Source organism: Notolabrus celidotus, chromosome 11 (genome assembly GCF_009762535.1).
Source record: "Notolabrus celidotus isolate fNotCel1 chromosome 11, fNotCel1.pri, whole genome shotgun sequence".
NCBI lineage: Eukaryota > Metazoa > Chordata > Actinopteri > Labriformes > Labridae > Notolabrus > Notolabrus celidotus.
Genome location: NC_048282.1, coordinates 460,450 through 478,807, shown reverse-complemented (window position 1 = coordinate 478,807; position 18,358 = coordinate 460,450). Strand labels below are relative to the sequence as shown.

General features: G+C 42.5%; 1 long non-coding RNA gene across 1 annotated transcript; it reads left to right on the top strand.

Moving 5' to 3' along the window:
- Positions 1–6,728: 6,728 nt before the first annotated feature.
- On the top strand, positions 6,729–9,186 carry LOC117822056. The gene is made up of 3 exons (XR_004633119.1): positions 6,729–6,837; positions 6,924–6,992; positions 9,090–9,186. It is a non-coding gene; the product is annotated as an uncharacterized LOC117822056 (long non-coding RNA).
- Positions 9,187–18,358: the final 9,172 nt, after the last annotated feature.

Genomic DNA, 18,358 nt, shown 5'->3' with positions numbered 1-18,358 from the left:
TTTGCGGTTTGGAGGTGGGATTGTGACTGCTATTGATTGTCTTGTGTTTGGAGACAATAATCAGGGAGGCTGATGTGAGGCACACAGTGGATCTAACTTGAAGGAATTGATTGCCTTGAGATGCTGGCCATTGGTATTCTTGTGCTGGAAGACAATGGCAGACAGACAGAACATGGCCCTTTGTCTTTGAGGGTCAGCAAAGAGAGGGATGAGATTGGTAGCAGGCATGGAGAGGATGGCAGTCAGAATTGGCAGAGAGAGACAAAGGACTAAGTGAAAAAGTAAAAAGAAAAAGGCAATTAAGATGAGCGCTGTCGTCTTCACGCGACTCCTGACAGTAGTCCTCGAGACAAAATGTTTCGTTGCTGGAGTTTGTACTCTGATCTACTAAGATCCCAAATAACGAGCGCTAATTTGCGTGTGCAAATAATAATTTTGCACGTGTTATTTCTGGGCGTGTCGCGGGTGATCTACTAAGACTGCGTGCGCAAATGATAACGAGTGCAAAAGTGGTGCGGACCGCCCTATTTTACGAGGATTTTGCGTGTGCTATCGGCTGTCACCATGTAGAGTTTGAGAGAGCAGAGTGGCCTTAAGCGATAAATGAAGTTTGAAGACATGGAGTTGGAGGTTTTAGTCGAGGAGGGAAATAAACACATCGGTGAACTCCAGCAGAGACATCTCAGCGTTAGAAACGCGATTTGGGAGGCCATCTGTGAAAAGATGAATGATGTGAGAAAAAGATCTGCCGATGAAATAAACGCATCTACTCTACTCCAAAACACAATCAGTGTTTTGATGGAGTTTAGAGAGCGATTTGATGAGGCTTAGTCTGCCACTCTTGCTCTAGAAAAGTTAAGCGTCACTTGGATGAAGACAGTCGCCTCACTGTCCCAGGGAGCAACTTTCGGGTGAACGTTTTCAATGCCTGATATCATCATCCAGCAACTGTCCCAAAGATTCACCAGCTTAAATGGAACTGTGAACATGTTTGAGTCAATTCACCCCAACACACTGCTACAAGCACGAGATGAGGAGTTACGCAGAGCTGCCTGGCGCAGCTCAGTGAGCGCTCATTCTCCAAGTTAAAACTAACTAAAAACCCCTTGATGAGCACGATGGGACAGGAGAGACTGAGTGGACATGTCATGATATCTATTGAGAATGACAGATCAAAGAAAATGGACATATAGTGCATCGTGGACAAGTCCGCGGAGCTTAAGGCTCGTCCAAACAGTGGTGAGTAGGCCGAGTACTTCATATAGATTTTTGTTTGTATGTGAACATGTGGGCCGCTGTGCCAATTTGACTAAACTTTATATCTGTTGATACAGTGACCTACTGTGCTCTCATTATATGAAAAAGTTAAAGTGGGTGTCAGAATTATGCGGGCGCTGTCCGTGGTGCTGAACTGCTTTGAATTTGTGTTGTTTTATTATTATTATTTTGATCTCTTGGTTTGATTGACTAAAACATGTAGTAATGCTTGTAAGCCCAGCTGTTGTGGGCATGTTGTAAAGCGATGTTATGATGAGCTTTACAGTGACCACAGCCATGTGTGTGTAACGCTGTGCCAGTTTGCACCTGCCTTTCAAACGTGCTAAATATACACGCAAAAACAGCGCTCGCTATCTGCTTCAGGTTTGATAAATCACATAGCCTGTGCTAAATGATTACATTTGCATCTCCTCCTCCCAGTATTTTGCACGTTCTGATGATCTACATGTATTCTGCATATTCATGAAGGCAAACACGCTAAATGATTTGCGAGTGCTATTTTGCTCATTTGACAGACGCAATCCTCGGTGCTCCCGGTTAGTACGTCAGCTTTCAAGTTTGCACGTGTTTTTATACACGCAAACCTTTAGTAGATCGGGCCCTTAATGTCTAAGACTGATGGGTTTACTCCTTCAAACAAGGTAGAAATAGAGTTTGCTTCTGGTCTGGGTCCTTGGCTTGTCCCCTGGCCCGCAGCGCGTCGGGTCCTTCGGCCTGACTGCTCTTACGGCCCGGGTGCCGGGCTGGACCGCTCGGCTGATTTGACCCAAGTGGTATCATCTGCACCAGTGGTGGTCTTGTTACACAAATAGAACACAGCACGGCGGCAACCCTCTGCGACCCAAGCTTCAGTAATGATTGTGGACACTAAGGGTTGCTTAATCATTAGTATCACCCCACAGAGTTTTTGGAATCATGGTGAGATGGTCCCTCTCCATCTAAGTTTTGTTAGGTCTCTCTCTCCTTCTCTTTCCCTGTCCCTTTGTATATCTTTGTGTATTCCTTTTTTTAATTGTTTTGGCCCACCTAGGTGTGCACGCCCTCTTATACAGAACATGATATTAGCTGCCAATAAAAAATAGGCCAGAGTTCTAAGAGGGATGGTGATGGTCGCATGCACACAGTCACAAGCACAGAAGAAAAAGGTTTTCTTTCTTTTCTTTTGCTGCAAGAATAAATTGCATTAATATTTGACAGTTTGTGACAAACATGACACAAACCAGAAATAAATATGCAGACAAGAGGAAAAAGAAAAAGAAAAAAAAAAAAAGAAGGGAAGGGGAAAAAAAACAAAAAAACAAGGTAGAAATAGAGGTGAGAAAGGCAGTTGCATGTTTAGCTATTGACAGCCCTCTTCACATTCTCTTGTGGGAGCCAAAATCCTCATCCATATAACTAACACAGAGAGAACCCAGAGGGAGTAGTTCAGCATACTTTTAGATTTATGGCTAACGATATGAGCAGCAGGCCTGCAAAGTCAGAAGGGTCAACCGCCCAGGGCCAAGCTTAGCATGGACCCCTGCCAAGCTACTTTTTGGCTGGATTGCAACAGCAGGTATTTGTCCCTGACTGATTGACTGACAGCAGGTGATAATCTACTCGGGTGGAAAAGCATGCACTTTTTTTGGCACTATCAAAAGACATGCTAGCTATAACAGCTAGGTTGGTTGATCCTGGCACAGGGTCTGTGTGAGCATCTCCATCTGCAAAACCATCATGGTTTGTGATTGGCTAATGAGCTATGTGATGGTAAATGTAGACCAGCAGGTTTGATGTTTAATAAAGTACTCTCTGAGCCAGTCATTTCACAGGTCTTTGTTTTGAAACAGCCAATATACTCATTGAAAATCACAGTTTGAAGAGCAGTTCTAAGTACTCCACCAGGTTATGTATTTAAGGATGTACAGTTTCACAATAGTGCTATACTGTAACTGTTGCAAGGATAAAATGATAACACGCTATGAGAAGGGGACGTTTGTTGAACTGGTAACAATTCGTCTAATGAACACTTCAGCGACCGGTGTCACAGATCTGACTGCTACCTGATGCTAGGTGTCTGTGTTTACCTGCTGTCAGAAACAATCTCATGCAGCGTCTTTTGGATCAAACCATCTACAGGGAGAGGAGGGGCGGATGTTTTTTGGGGTTTTAATATAAGGCTCAAGTAGAGGACTTCTTGAAAAAGAAGTTGAGCGACACTCATTTGATTGACATCAACGTGAAATAGGGAGATTATCAGGAGAAATAACAACTCAGAAGTACAGCGGGAGAAGGGGTTAAAAAGCGGTAGAGTCCCGCCTAAATCAGGATTGTTTGCAGGTCTGGTACAATGCTTGTTCTACCGTTGGTCATCCGGTCATCCTAGCACCTTCTTCATCATCCATCTATCTGCAGTACTCTCCAATTTTCACAAACAAATCACCAATGGTTATTACATAGATCCTGCACTCCCATCATGCCTCCCCTTTATCAGCCAACTGCAAACAGAGTCTTTGAAGGACAGAAAGGCTTCTGACATCCATCCGTTCAAAGAGCCTTCCCCCAACAATTTCCCTGTGGGTCCATGCCTTAAGAGATATTCTATGTTCCCATTTCTCAACCATAGGGAAGACGCTTATGATTGTATGGGAATTGTCCTCCAACTAGCACTCTGTTTTGAGGCCTTTTTTTATCACATCTACTTTGCTTTAGAAACTGCAACATATCTTCAGATGTTTAAAAAGGAAAACATACGATTTATGACACATACTAGGGCACTTTAAATAACAGAGGGGTTCTGTCTGGGGTTTACTCCCTGAATATCATCCATGGATCGCAAAAATCAGACCCATCCTGTCTCAAAACGTAGCAGAAAAACTAGTGGATGAATTTTTTACCCCTAGGCTGGATTATTATAATTTCAATTTTATCAGGCTGCTCTAATAAGTCTATAAAGACTCCTCAGCTGGTCCAAAACGCTGCAGCTTGAGTACTGACTAGAGCTAGGAAGAGAGAGCACTTCTCTCCAAAAAGCTCATAGTGCCCTATAACCCCTCTAAAATACTACGCTAGTGCTGGTATAGTGTAAATGCTGATACTATACCTGTTGACTTTAAACGGTTAATGGTAGATGGACTGTGTTTATATAGCGCCTTCTCCAGTCTTCAGACCACTCAAAGCGCTTTTACATTGCGAGTCACATGCTCAACTTCACATCACATTCATACACTGATGGAAAAATCTGCATCTGCACATAATCAATCAATCAATCAATCAATCAATCAATCAATCAATCAATCAATCAATCAATCAATCTTGATTTGTATAGCGGCAAATAAAAACAAATGTTATCTCAAGACGCGTTTACAAACAGAGCAGATCTAGACCGCTCTATGTCAAATTATGAACAGAGACCCAAGACCAAGACAGGATAAGACTCAGTCTGACTCCACCTTAATTCACCATGAGCATTGCACCTCACAGTATTTAGCTAGTTACAGTGGAGAGGACAAACTTCCTTTAACAGGCAGAAACCTCGAGCAGAACCAGACTCATGTTAGACAGACATCTGCCTCGACTGAGTTGGGTCTGGAAAGAGGGATAGAGGAGAATAAGAGAGAGAGGGAGCGGTGATAGTGATGAGACGAGTAGTAGCAGCTGTTGCCGCTGGAGTCCAGCACATCAATTTATAACATTTGTTTTAAATTGCTGCTATATAAATAAAGATTGATTGATTGATTGATAATTACATCTAATGCCACAACTTTGCTCTCTCTGCAGCCCTACCATGCTCCCTATGTAAGGCCCTGTCTCACCCAGCCTCTTCCTGTCCACACTTAGCCAATCAAACTCAACCAAGAGCTCCAGTTATCTCCTGCTTAAGAACAATGTCTCCCACAGGACCCATACCTCCAGAGCATGCACTGTCAACGTCACCTGTTGATTTCCCTGATACCAATGTTAAAGACATGAACACACCCATCATGAACCAACAAATTAAGGTTTCAGCAACACAACTTTCTGGGTCTGTGTGAATAGTCCCTTGTGGTTGATAAGGTTCCTAACTCGAGTTAAATGACCCGGAAGTGTTGGCGTGTCAGCCACATAGACTGTAAAAAATATGGACGTAGGATCCGTGACGTCACCCATCTGTTTCTGAAGAGCTGTTTTGAGACCAATCGGCTGCGGCAGCCATATTGCTTCTGTCGAGCCAGTGTGACGTAAAGAGGCGGGCTTTGAGCCTCCTAGCCAACAGCAGCAGTGTTCCTGCAGGCAGCTGTGCCTCTCACTGGAAGACTAGTAATCTCAATATCTTCTAAATTACCAAATTAGAAAAAAGTTCACCCCCCTCACAGTGAGAGGACATCGAGAAATGAGCTATTCAGACTACACTCATCTTTTGTACCAGACTGTAAACATGTTTATTAACGCTGCAAAGATCGTCTTTTCCCCATTCATGTGTATGTGACTTCCGGTACTTCCGGAGCCAGCCTCAAGCGGATCCTCGATGAACTGCAGCTTTTAACACTTCCACATTGGACTCATATTTTTAGACCGGAGGTTGCCGCTTGGTCAGCCATGATGAGAACTGTTTGAATTTTCCAAAAGAGAAAGCTAAGAGCTCCAGAGTTTCCCCTATTATCTCCTTTAACATAGGATACTTTGGCCAATACTTTACCAAAGGAGAGAAGATAAACCACATGTTTTGCATCAACAAGACATGTCATGTCTAGACGACTCAGCCCACAAGTCAAAGTAATATGCACTTTGTGACAAACAGAATTAAAATATATATTAGGTTTTTCAAGTTTCAGTTACCACCTAAGAGCTAAGCATACATGTGCAGCAAATCCCACTGATGTCAGCATGCAACTTCTGCGGAAAAGTTGGCAACATACTGTTTTGGAATGTGTGAATGACACGTTATATTCTTCACTAGAACAATGTAAATTTTACAGATATTCTGCGGTGGAAAACTATTTTTTTGTTTTGTTTGTATCAGCCAAGTGCACTCATCAGTCTTCTCTTTCCTTAACCTTACCTTCCTCCATCACTCAAAGTTAATGCAGCAATGAGGTGTCTTTGTTACATACTTAATTGAAATGTGCTGCACATTTTGTACATCCACTCCTGCATATTTCTTAATGTGAAGCAGTGTTTTCCTTTTTCAATAAATACTGTATTTCACAGAATGACCTCTTTAAAGCTAACTCCTACCTCTAAGTCATTGCCACTTTCAGACCATGAATAATGAATCTAAAAGTTAAGATCATAAAGTCCATTTTATGTAGAGTTTTATCATTATTGCATTCGTTTGATTACCTAATCATGACACTGGTATGAATTACTTTAAATATCAGCCCTTACAAGACCATAAGACAGGTTTCCTACCTGTGTGGGGTTTCCTCTAAAACATCTTTCCTTTCAGCCATGCATGACAACAAGCGATCAGCATGATGTAACCCGCGTCACAAAGAGTTAACAATCTCAGCCAATCAGAGCGCAGGTCTGCAACGCTGCATTCGAGCTAGACACACACGCTGGGTGACACTGCAGAGAGAGAGGAGCTGCTGCTGAATGGTAAAAAGTTAGCACTGATAAAAAAAGTGTAAAAGCACTATAATGTTGTCAAATCAGAACGGTAACAGCCTGTACTTTGTTGTAAGCTTTTAGATTTCTGTGTGAGAGACCCTGCTCACTCGAACCTGCCGAGTGACAGAGAAATTCCCGAACTGGTGAGTCACTGTAAGAAGTAAATAGCTAACTGCTGCAACACGAGGTTAAGCTAGCTACAATTGTGTAGCTCACCAAAGTAACGTGTTTTACAACTCATTTGGAAATAATATGATATAAAAAAATGTGTCATAAAGAGTGTTTAATTGCTCAATGTTTCCCTGGCTGGTATAGCTACTGAACAGTTTGATATTCAAGCCACAGAAGTTTGTTTTGTCAAGTATTTCATTTCATGATATAGTAAATCTGATTTAAAAAGAACAGAAGACATGCAAATATTGTTTCAAGTTAATGCTGTATGGGTTATTAGTCATGTAACAGTGTTTTGCTCTAGTTTAAAGGGGACATATCACGCTTTTTTCATCAACATATATTGGTCTAAGAGGTCCCCAAAACATGTCTTTAAAGTTTATGCTCAAAAAAACACTTTGAAATCAGATTTTGGCATGCCTGAAAAACCCTCTTCTTCATTCCTCATCAGGACACTCTATTTTCCCTCTGACCACGCCCCCTCAGGAAGTGGATGTGCCTCAGCTGTCCAGCATGTTGATCTAATGTTTACATGTTGGCTGAATATACACGGCTGCTCAGAGATCGCGTTACTTCAACCCTCTGAATCTGATCCTGACGGAGAGGCGCCTGTAGCAGGACCTTTCTGAAGGATTGGTCACAGATTTAGTGTTTCTTGTTGTTTTATTTATCAGTATGTAGACGTGTGTCTTGGTCAAGCGGCAAACTCCGGTCTCAAACGATGAAGCCAATGCGGAAGTGCTATAAACTGCAATACATCGAAAATCCGCTTGAGGCTGGCTGCAGAAACACCGGAAACCACATAGATATGAATGGGAAAAAGACGATCTTTGCAGCATTAATAAACATGTTTACAGCCTGGTTCAAAAAACGGCTTGGCCCTATGAAGCTAATCTCTGTAATGGCACACACTGTACGGGGGGTGAATTTTTTTCTAACGTGACGGTTCAGAAGATATTAAGATTATGAGTTTTGCCCAAATAAGGACATGACTGACGTGACTCCCGGTCGGGAACACACAGCCATTGGCTAAGAGACTCACACTACGTCACACTCTGCCCAGTTGAGTTCCACATTACCAATATGGCTGCCACCGTCGATTTGCTTCAAAACAGCTCTCAGGAACAGATGGGTGACATCACGGATACTACGTCCATATTTATACAGTCTATGGTCTTGGTACACAGCTACGAACATGTAGCTATGTGGCTATGCTAACTAGCGCTAGCACTTATCCATGGTAAATGAAAATCATCCACTAGATCTTCAAATCTGCAGACGTGGGGAGTAAAACCGACCTCTGCCAGAAAGGCAGCAGGACCTTTTCTGAAGGATTGGTCACAGATTTAGTGTTTCTTGTTGTTTTATTTGTCAGTATGTCGACGTGTGTCTTGGTACACAGCTACAGCTACAGCTATGAACATATAGCTATGTGGCTATGCTAATTAGCGCTAGCACTTATCCATGACAAATAAAAATCATCCACTAGATCTTCAAATCTGCAGACGTGGGGAGTAAAACCGACCTTTGTGTTTATTAAGACAGCCTACAACTAGCATGCCTCCCTCCTAAGCTCCTTGTTAGCACACATTTGTGCAGGTAATGAAAAACAGAGGAGGGATTCAGTATTATTTTATACAGTCTATTGGCTGAACAAGCTCCGAGCTCTGACTCAGTGACAGACCGGATATTGTTGTTACGTAACAAAAACACTGAAGTCTGAAACGGCTGGTTTCACACACATTTACAGAAAGGTGGAGAAATCAGAACAGGGGCAGAATGGATTTTTTTCATTCTCGGGGGGTTTGTAGACATGCCAGGGAAACATATTTCAGGTAAAGAACCATTAAATAGTCAATTTTGCATGATATGTCACCTTTAAAGTGGATAACAGGTAAAGAAAATAGAAATTTAGTTTCACTTTACACAAATTCATTTAAAATATGTTTATTATACAGTTGTCATTATATTAATGTATGTATATATTTTTGTTGAAGTTATAGGGATGAATAATTCCTAATAAGATCAGAAAGATTAATGAACATTTCTGGCCATGTCAATGCATGCAGGTCAGGTTTTCTGAGACGGTTTAAAAATTGATGGCGAGCCAACCCAGAAGAGACCTCTAGATCCCTGGATTGAAGATCCCTGAGTCGAGGAGCAAAAAACTGTGAGCCTTTCCCCTCTCCTGCCACAGCGGTAGGGTAAACATCATAACCAGCACCACTCTCGCACTCAGCCTCTGCCCATTTGCACAGCCCAAACCCCAGACTTTGACTTTACCTTTTTGACTTGACTTGGAAAAGACACTTTACCCCCTTCTTTCGTCTTCGAACACATTCCCTGTGCCTTTGGAAGGACTGAGTCTTTACCGTCACTGATTTTAGTGAATGGACTGAATAGTGATATTATTCACTTGGTGTATTATTGTGTTTATGGTGATTTTGTTATTACTGAAATAGTGAACTGTTGAAAGGTTGGAACGATCTGTGGAGTGATAATATTTAAGAAGGTATTCTGTTGAATGTTGTTACTTACCATACTGTTGGATAAGAATATTGAGAGTTAGAGTCAGACTCCGCCAGGGCTGCCCTTTGTCACCGGTTCTGTTCATAACTTTTATGGACAGAATTTCTAGGCTCAGCCAAGTGGCGGGGGGTTTCCGGTTCGGTGGCCTTGGGATTCCGTCTCTGCTCTTTGCAGATGATGTCGTCCTATTGGCTCCATCGAGCGGTGACCTCCAGCTCACGCTGGGACGGTTTGCAGCTGAGTGTGAAGCAGCGGGGATGGGGATCAGCACCTCCAAGTCTGAGGCCATGGTGCTCAGTCGGAAAAGGGTGGCCTGCCCTCTCCGGGTCGGAGGGGAGTCTTTGCCCCAGGCGGACGAGTTCAAGTATCTCGGGGTCTTGTTCACGAGTGAGGGGAAAAGGGAGCGGGAGATTGACAGACGGATCGGGGCGGCGTCTGCAGTGATGCGGGCGCTGTACCGGTCTGTCGTGGTGAAGAGAGAGCTGAGCCAGAAGGCAAAGCTATCAATTTACCGGTCAATCTACGTTCCGACCCTCACCTATGGTCACGAGCTGTGGGTAGTGACCGAAAGAACGAGATCGCGAATACAAGCGGCCGAAATGAGCTTTCTCCGCAGGGTGTCTGGGCTCAGCCTTAGAGAGAGGGTCAGGAGCTCAGACATCCGGGAGAGGCTCAAAGTAGAGCCGCTGCTCCTCCGGATCGAGAGGAGCCAGATGAGGTGGTTCGGGCATCTGGTTAGGAAGCCTCCCGGGCGTCTCCCTGGGGAGGTGTTTCGGGCATGTCCGACTGGGAGGAGGCCACGGGGAAGGCCCAGAACACGCTGGCGAGACTATGTCTCTCAGCTGGCCTGGGAGCGCCTCGGTATCCTCCCAGAAGAGCTGGTGGAAGTGGCCGGGGAGAGGAGTGTCTGGGCTTCCCTGCTGAGACTGCTGCCCCCGCGACCCGGACCCGGATAAGCGGAAGAAGATGGATGGATGGATGGATGGAGTCAGAACTATAAGGGTGCACCCACCCAGATAGAAAGCAGTTAAAATAACTCAGAGGTTTACAACCAAGAAAAAGAGTGACAAAATAAATCATTTGTTTGTGAATTGAACTGCATAGAGAACTTTTGTTTATTTATTTGATTTTGATAATTTTCTACTAAAAATACAAGGTACCAGTTTATAATCTTTTGTCTCGTGTGGTCATTGAATGTTGCAAACAGTCTCTTCTACCTCCTGTTCGAGCCTGATATCCTCTGATTCTGGTCCAGTATAATTATAACTACAACTACAGTACTACATTACTTCTACTCCCAGTAGTGTTAGGAGCCGTGTGCTACAATGACAACACTGGATTTAAAGACATCTTCATTGGATTCAACAATTATTTTCATTTCATCAAACTGCATGAGCAGTTGGATTCTCCAAACACCATGGTTGTCTGTTCCTACCTTCTTATTTACACCTTTCCCTGGAAGTTTTCCTTTAGGAAAAGACATGGGAGTAATCTTTTGGCATTTAATAATACAACCTTTGTCTCTTTTGACTGTATAAAGTCTGTCAGGTCCCTGCCTTCTAAGGAGGTAAAAGAAGGTTATGTGACTTGGCTTGCCTATTTCCTCATCTCCATTTCCTAATTGTCACATCCCCCCCTGGTTAGCAACCAGGATATTATCATGAAAGAAACAGATCACATCAAACAGATCATTAAGCACCTCATGCAGGTCCATTCACAGTGTAGCTTAAAGCTTAATTCTGAGTGAAGATGTCTTCCTTCACTACACCACCATCAACCATACTGTTACCCTCATCAAACTCACCAGATAATGGGTCTTTGGTTCTAGTTCAGCAGTGCTCATGCAAAGGTGCACTTGTCTTTCTGTTCAAAACACTGCCTTTCCTTCTGAAAACTTGGCACCATTAATATGGAACTCGATGAATAGTTTGAAGATCTTGGTGCTATGCTAGTGCACAACACATACAATTTAAAGCTGCTAAAGGACCGACATTTAATGCTCCACTGGTGCTCAAATTAAAAGGCTTTCTGATAGTTCTTATGATTACAAGATCAGAATCTTAAAGGCGACATATCACACTTTTTTCATCAATATATATTGGTCTAAGAGGTCCCCAAAACATGTCTTTAAAGTTTATGCTCAAAAAAACACTTTGAAATCAGATTTTGGCATGCCTGAAAAGTCCTTTTCTTCAGTCCTCCTCAGAACAGTCTGTTTTCCCTCTGACCACGCCCCCTCCGGAAGTGGATGTGGCCTCGGCTCTCCAGCACGTTGATCTAATGTTTACATGTTGGCTGAATATACACGGCTGCTCAGAGATCGCGTTACTTCAACCCTCTGAATCTGATCCTGACGGAGAGGCGCCTGCAGCAGGACCTTTCTGAACGATTGGTCATAGATTTAGTGTTTCTTGTTGTTTTATTTATCAGTATGTAGACGTGTGTCTTGGTACACAGCTACGAACATGTAGCTATGTGGCTATGCTAACTAGCGCTAGCACTTATCCATGATAAATAAAAATCATCCACTAGATCTTCAAATCTGCAGACGTGGGGAGTAAAACCGATCTCTGCCAGAAAGGCAGTGGGACCTTTTCTGAGGGATTGGTCACAGATTTAGTGTTTCCTGTTGTTTTATTTGTCAGTATGTCGACGTGTGTCTTGGTACACAGCTACAGCTACAGCTACAGCTATGAACATGTAGCTATGTGGCTATGCTAACTAGCGCTAGCACTTATCCATGATAAATAAAAATCATCCACTAGATCTTTAAATCTGCAGACGTGGGGAGTAAAACTGACCTTTGTGTTTATTAAGACAGCCTACAACTAGCATGCCTCCCTCCTAAGCTCCTTGTTAGCACACGTGTGCAGGTAATGAAAAACAGAGGAGGGATTCAGTATTATTTTATACAGTCTATGGGCTGAACAAGCTCCGAGCTCTGACTCCGTGACAGACCGGATATTGTTGTGACGTAACAAAAACACGGAAGTCTGAAACGGCTCGTTTCACACACATTTACAGAAAGGTGGAGAAATCAGAACAGGGGCAGAATGGATTTTTTTTATTCTCGGGGGGTTTGTAGACAGGGACACATATTTCAGGTAAAGAACCATTAAAAAGTCAATTTTGCATGATATGTCACCTTTAAAATCCAAAGACGAGGGGTCCAGGTTTTTTGTTTTTCTTTGGTGAATGCAAAGTTCTTCAAAACAGTTTCCCATAAGTTTTCACATTAGTGTGTGGCTCAGACTGCACAGATTATTTTGGACATCTGTCAATCTTTAAGTCCCTCTTCAAATGTCATGTGATGAAACAGGAAAATACGGCTGTCTTCCCTTACCTTGACGTTCTTCCTTCTGCAGGCAGCCTCAAGGCAGGGGTCTGGTGACAAGGGACCAAGCTGCATGACTCATTTGTTTATAAAAAGATGGTGGCTGTCTGCCACAAATCTGTCAGAACCCATGATCAAAGAGGAAGCAGGCTAGTGTGGAAGAAAATAACTTTTCATTTGCTGGTACAGCCGTCAGCTGCAGAGCTGCGGTGTATTCCCTTTGAGCACATTATGAAGAGGCTGTGACAAAAAGCTGGTTTGCTGACAACCAAATAAGCTAAAGTGCACCACTTGAAGATGTGTCAATGAGTACTGTATCCTAATTTCCCCTAAGCTTAATTTCTTATACTCTCTATTTTCTCTAAGAAGAGTTCATTCAATTGCTATATTTGTTCTACTAAAATGAATAGTAAGCAGGTTCATTCGCCTTTGTTCCCTCTTCCTGGTAAGACTCAGAGGTCTCAATATGAAAAGCCTGATCTGATGCAGTGCACCACTGCTTTTTCTATTATATTTAAATTCTTCTGAGGAGTTTATTTTTTTCAAAATCAGGAGCCTCAAAGATGGCAAATTAAATACAACAACACATATATACTTTCCTGTTCTTCTTATTTAAATAAATATATATCTATATTATTATCGTTTGTGATCTATCATCACACATGTGAACCAGCTAAACTGGGAAACACATTGCACTTTGTTAGACTAACATGTTTGAAGAAACCAAATGTTTCCTTTTACATTGTCAGTGTTTCCCACACAGGGGCTGCATGGTGGTGCAGTGGACAGTGCTGTCGTCTCACAGCAGACAGTTCCTGGTTTGATTCCCAGCTTGGCCTTTCTGTGCTGAGTGTGCATGTTTTCCCTGTATATGCATGGATTCTCTGTGGGTACTCTGGCTTCCTCTAAGGGTCCAATGCTTGCTAGTTTAATTGATGACTACAATTGGCCGTTAGTGAGTGTGTCTGGTTGTTGGTCTCTATGTTATAGACTGGTGACCTGTCCAGGATTTACCCGCCTCTCTCCCCGAACACGATAAGTGGTAGAGATAACGGACGGATGGATGAATGGGTTTTCCCACCACTTTGCCAACCATTTAGCATTTTTCTATTCTATTCTGTAAAATCCCCATCTAAGGTCAATAAACTAGTGGTCAATCTGCCCCAGCTCTCAATCATTCCCTCTCCTGTCATAAACAGGCACCTGCTCTGCAGATGATCGGATAGGGAGAGAGAGAGAGAGAGAGAGAGAATTTCAAATTGAAATTGCTTTATTGGCATGAAAGTGAAAACAATATTGCTGAAGCATAAACAAAATCACATCAAACAATATATACAATCACAAATAAATCAACTAGAATTAAAATGAAAGCTTATTCAAGATTAATAGTATATTCAATATATTTAAATTATAAACCGAATGAAAACAAGAGGATGATTACAGTGTTAAATGCATTGACTTAATTGTAGACCTGTTTGTTTGAATAGTTTTGTGCAGTTGGATAGAGATGATGTTGCTCTGCACTCTTGGTTATATGACACCCTGTGTATCTGTGAGGAGCTCTGCTCATGGTTGATTAAGATGAAATGGGACTGGATCTTATCCTGTCTTGGTGTTGGGTCTCTGTTCATAATGTGAAATAGAGTGGTCTAGACCTGCTCTGTTTGTAAAAGAGTCTTCAGATAATGTTTGTTGTGATTTGGTGCTATACAAATAAAGATTGATTGATTGATTGATAATCAAGTGGATTTACTTTGCTACTGTCTACCAACTCAAGGGCGAACACCTGGATACAGTTTTGCAGCTCGGTGCAACATGCCCCATTTGCAACTGCTTGTGGAGAGGAAGTCAGCAGCTCCCGTTTCTGTCTGCAGGAGCCATGCACTCATGCTGGCAAAGTGCAATTTTATCCACCTATCAATGATGTGCTGGGAGGGGAGAGGAAGGCTGTTTTTCCAGCTGATTGTGGAGACCAGGAACAGGAGATGTGATGCCAGCTGTATCGTCTGTACATCTGCTTCCTTCCTGTGCCAGTAAGAGAAGATGTTCAAGATTCAAAAATAAAAAGTAAAAACTCGTCATTCCCATCCTGTGTAATGTACAGACTGTCACCATGTGTCTCTCTGTGTGCCAGGGTGAGAACCACAGCTTTGGCCTGATTTAACTTTAGCTGCTAATGTAGTCAAGGTCGATTTCCAAGAGGCAACAGGAAGTGACATCAATCAAAGGCTAAATAAAAGCACCCATTAAGAAATTTGGCTTGACATAACAAAAGGAAATAAGAGAAAGTAGGAGATGAACCAAATCAATTTTTTTTTTCAACTTCTATCTATCAGGAAGTTATCTTAGTTGTGGAACAGGGACAACTGTTTCTATAAAAGAAAATAAGACCACTTGCCAGGACATGATACCTGTGACACATGTCAATGGGTCCACACAATGTGAAGCACCACACAGCAGGCAGTCAAGAAGAACCTATGTACAATACATCTCTGTGAACCAGTGTGAACAAGATCAAATGTGTATGAGACTGTACAGTCATGGCCAAAAGTTTTGAGAATGACACAACTATTAATTTTCACAAAGTCTGCTGCTTCAGTTACTATAATGGTAATTTGCATATACTCCAGAATGTTATGAGGAGTGATCAGCTCAACTGCAATTAATTGCAAAGTCCCTCTTTGCCTTGAAAATGAACTTTATCACCAAAAACACATTTCCACTGCATTTCAGCCCTGCCACAAAAGGACCAGCTAACATCATTTCAATGACACACAGGTGTCACACACATTAACACAGGTGTGGGTGTTGATGAGGACAAGGCTGGCGATCAATCTGTCATGATTGAGTGACTGGACACTTTAAAAGGAAGATGGTGCATGACACCATTGCTCCTCATCTGTTAGCCATGGTTACCTGCAAGGAAACACGTGCAGCCATCATTGCATTGCACAAAAAGGGCCGAACAGGGACGTTTATAGCAGCGAGTAAGATTGCACCTCAGTCAACCGTCTATCCAATTATCAAGAACTTCAAGGAGAGAGGTTCAATTGTTGCCAAACAGGCTCCAGGGCGCCCAAGAAAGTCCAGCAAGCGCCAGGACCGTCTCCTGAAGGTGTTACAGCTGCGGGATCGGGCCACCACCAGTGCAGAGCTTGCTCAGGAATGGCAGCAGGCAGGTGTGAGTGCATCTGCACGCACAGTGAGGTGAAGACTTTTGGAGGAAGGCCTGGTGTCAAGGAGGGCAGCAAAGAAGCCACTTCTCTCCAGTAAAAACATCAGGGACAGACTGATATTCTGCAGAAGGTACAGGGACTGGACTGCTGAGGACTGGGGTAAAGTCATTTTCTCTGATGAATCCCCTTTCCCATTGTTTGGGGCATCTGGAGGAAGGCTTGTTCGGAGAAGACGAGGTGAGCGCTACCATCAGTCCTGTCTCTTGCCAACAGTGAAGCATCCTGAGACCATTCATGTGTGGGGTTGCTTTTCGGTCAAGGGAGTGGGCTCTCTCACAATCTTGCCTAAAAACACAGCCATGAATAAAGAATGGTACCAGAACGTCCTCCGAGAGCAACTTCTCCCAACCATCCAAGGGCAGTTTGGTGATGAAGAATGCCTTTTCCAGCATGATGGAGCACCTTGCCATAAAGCAAAAGTCATAACAAAATGGCTCGGGGAACAAAACATTAAGATTTTGGGCCCTTGGCCAGGAAACTCCCCAGATCTTAATCCCATTGAGAACTTGTGGTCAATCCTCAAGAGGCGGGTGGACAATCAAAAACCCACAAATTCTGACAAACTCCAAGCATTGATTATGCAAGAATGGACTGCCATCAGTCAGGATTTGGTCCAGAAGTTGATTGACAGCATGCCAGGGAGAATTGCAGAGGTCTTGAAAAAGAAGGGTCAACACTGCAAATATTGACTTCTTGCATGAATTCTGTGTAATTTTCAATAAAAGCTTTTGATACTTATGAAATGCTTCTAATTGTATTTCATTATACCATAGAAACATCTGACAAAAACACCTAAAAACCCTGAAGCAGCAGACTTTGTGAAAATGTAATATTTGTGTCATTCTCAAAACTTTTGGCCATGACTGTATACTCTCAGTGCAATCAAGAAAACAAAAATGAAATGTTCAGGGGTTGTATTTGTTTCCTTCACTCACATTTTCTGTAAAGGTTCTCAGTTGTCGATGTCATGGTGATTCAAAGTTTAACCCAAAAGCAACTGGATTTGTTGGAAGTTCCTGGAGACCTTTAAACTGTAATCTAAAATGTTTATTTAATCTGAGCTAAAGAACAAGAAGAAAACATTTTGAGTGAGAGGTTAAAACCGTTTTAAGATCTCAACCAAGTCCAGCTGCCTTCTAGACTGTGTGTTGAGTTTTCCTTTAATTGAACTCAGCTAAATGTGAGACCCAGCATTAACTGTTGTAGCATGGCAGCTGTTTTATTCCTCTAAGTACACGTCACAGCTGCTCACAATTTGAAGCCCTAAATATGCTAGATTATGTTATTCATGCTCAATGACAGAATATCTACCCTGATATCCATGTGCTGGTAAATTGGAAATACATCCACATGGTCCTCTGTTGCAGCCTTGTTCGTTCAGCCTGGTCAAAAGTTATTTGAAATCAGCCTCACTGTTTTTTGTTGAGACACTGGAGCCATCCAAACAGCTTACAGGAAAGCACTGGCACTGTGCGTGTCATTTGAACCTCAAAGTTATAAGCACTTGTATCATGCAAGAAGTCGTAAACATTTCCATCTGCTACTGGAAGTACACATTAGCAGGCAAGGAAGTACAAAAACATTAGGCATTTGGATGACTAACAACAAGAGCTTTGTTCTTTTTGAACACCATTTTGGAATCCCTACTTAAAAGTAATGACCAGAGACAGATCATCATAAAACTCTCACTCACTCTGCTTCTGCTTCATTGCAGATTGGACTCATTAGTACTGTTTGTATTAGATTTGGCTGATGCCCAAACTTCAAGTGTTGTGCTTTGGGAAACACTAAAAGGAGATCAAGTATCAAGTGGAACGTGGAACGTGGGGAAGGGAATACATCAATACAAAAATTGAGTTTAGTTATGAGTCCCAAAGTGCAAATGAACCCTCGGCGGGACTTTGAAAAAGACGTCAGACAACTACATAATAATGTAAGGATTGTATAAGGATTGTATTAATGTATAAGGATTGGACATGTTTGATATTGAAAAACGTGTTTATCTTCAGAGTCTCAGGCCATGATTACAAAATACTGTTTCATACAATAAAAGATAGACAGTGGTGCTAGAACATCAGACTAGAGGGTACACCATGAAGCAAGCTTAACATACACAGGGTCACTCCACAAAGCCTGAAGCTCCAGTCAGAGATATTCGCTATCACCAAACTGTTTACGATCTGTCTCTGTTAACTCAGGCTCACAAGGAAGAGAGCATTTATCCTGTCATTTTATAAAA